Genomic DNA, 1,973 nt, shown 5'->3' on the forward strand with positions numbered 1-1,973 from the left:
CGGGGCGGTGGCTCGGATCCGGGCTGGGAGGGCTCCGGATCCAGCATGGGCGGCGGAGATCGAGCGTGAGGCCGACGAAGGGAGCGGGAGGCGGCGGCCGGGCAGCGCGGCGGCGAGCTGCTGGCGCCGAGGGGGCGCGCGCCGCGGCATGGATGGCTGGGCGGGGCGAGGTGCGGTGGAGACGGCACCAGAGCCTGCGGTGAGGGACACCAAGCGGAGCTGCGAGGTGAGGGCGGACGGGGTGCCTGGTCACCGGAGTTGGCGCCGGCGATGGCGCGAAGGCGGCGGGGTCTAGCGAAAGCGGCACGGGATCTGGGCGGATTGGGCCCGTCGTGGCCCGGAGCGGGCCGAAGATGGGCTCCGCGGGCCCGGCGGCGAAGTGGGGCGCGGGTGGACACGTGGCACGACGGGGTTGGATGCAGGGGCGGTTGGAGCTAACGTGGCGGCCTCGGATTGGCCGGAGCGACGTGGAGGCTGGTGGTGGACATGTTCGGCGCAGTGCGGACGCGTCCGACGCGTGGAGGAAGGAGGAGACTAGGGTTTCGCTCGAATTTTGGACGGGGAGGACATATTTATAGGTAGGAGGAGTTTGGAGTGTCCAAATGAGGTGTAGTTTTTGACCACGCGATCGTGATACAACGGCGGAGGACATGGAAGAGGTTTGGAAGGGTTATTGGGCCGTTTTCAAGGGGTGTTGGGCTGCAACACACATGAGGCTTTCACAGTACCCCGGTTAACCGTTGGAGTATCAAACGGACTCCAAATGGAACGAAACTTGACAGACGGTCTATCGGTGGTGTACCAAGGCCGTTTGGCAAATCATTCCGAGAATGTTTAACACCCTCTCACGGAAAGAGACAAAAGGGGTACGCCGGTGCACGTGGGAGTGTCGGATTGAGAAACGAACAACGGGGAAAATGCTCGGATGCATGAGATGAACATGTATGCAAATGCGATGCATATGATGACATGATATGAAATGCATGACATGAACAAAAGCAAAACAAAGACAAAAACCCAACCACGTAAGGAACCTCATATCGCAACTTCGGAAAAGGCAAGAGTCGGAGTTACAAATATGGAAAGTTGTATCCGGGGTGTTACACCCTAGATGGGAGGAGAGTTCCCCCTCTGGCCCATGGCCTCCATGGCGGCTGAGGGGCGGGATCCCCTCCGAGATTGGATCTCCCTCTCTGTTCTCTTCTGTTTCGTGTTCCCCAGATCTGGCCGAAAACCGTTTCTTATATTCTTGGAGATCCGTAACTCCGATTGCGCTGAGATTGTAACACAATTTTTTTCCGGATATAAGCTTCCTTGCGCCCGAAGTAGATGTCCAACCAATTTACGAGGTGGGCACAACCCACCACCGCGTGCCAGGGGCCTCTGGCGTGCCCTGGCATCTTGTGCCCTGTGTGGGCCTCCGTTTGCGGTGCTTCCAACTCCCCAAAATCACATATATTCCAAAATAATTCTCTGTAAAATTTTATTTCATTTGGACTTCGTTTGATATTGATACTCTACGATACAAAAAACATGCAGAAAATAGGAACTAGCACTTGGCACTAGATCAATAGGTTAGTCCAATAAATCATATAAAAAGTTGCCAAAAGTATGTACAACTTGTATAATGTTGGCATGAAACAATCAAAAATTATAGATATGACGGAGATGTATCAGTGTCCACCATACCTATCTAGGGATTGAGCAAGATCCCTCAAGTAGGTTGTCATCGGTGCAAAAAGGCAATAAAAATTGCTTCTAAAAGTGTGAGATCATTTAGTGTAAGAGAAAATTGAGCGTTGTACGAACATGGATGACAAAGAACAAAAGCGACAGACTGCATAATAAAGGTTGTCATCTTAAGAGGCAATACAACATGGTGTTCTCTTGCACTAAGGGATTGAGCATACAAACAAATAAGCGCATGGCAACCTCTGCTTCCCTCTGCGAAGGGCCTACCTTATACTTTTATG

The sequence above is a fragment of the Triticum aestivum genome, chromosome 3A, assembly GCF_018294505.1.
Source record: "Triticum aestivum cultivar Chinese Spring chromosome 3A, IWGSC CS RefSeq v2.1, whole genome shotgun sequence".
In the NCBI taxonomy this organism is placed as follows: Eukaryota; Viridiplantae; Streptophyta; class Magnoliopsida; order Poales; family Poaceae; genus Triticum; species Triticum aestivum.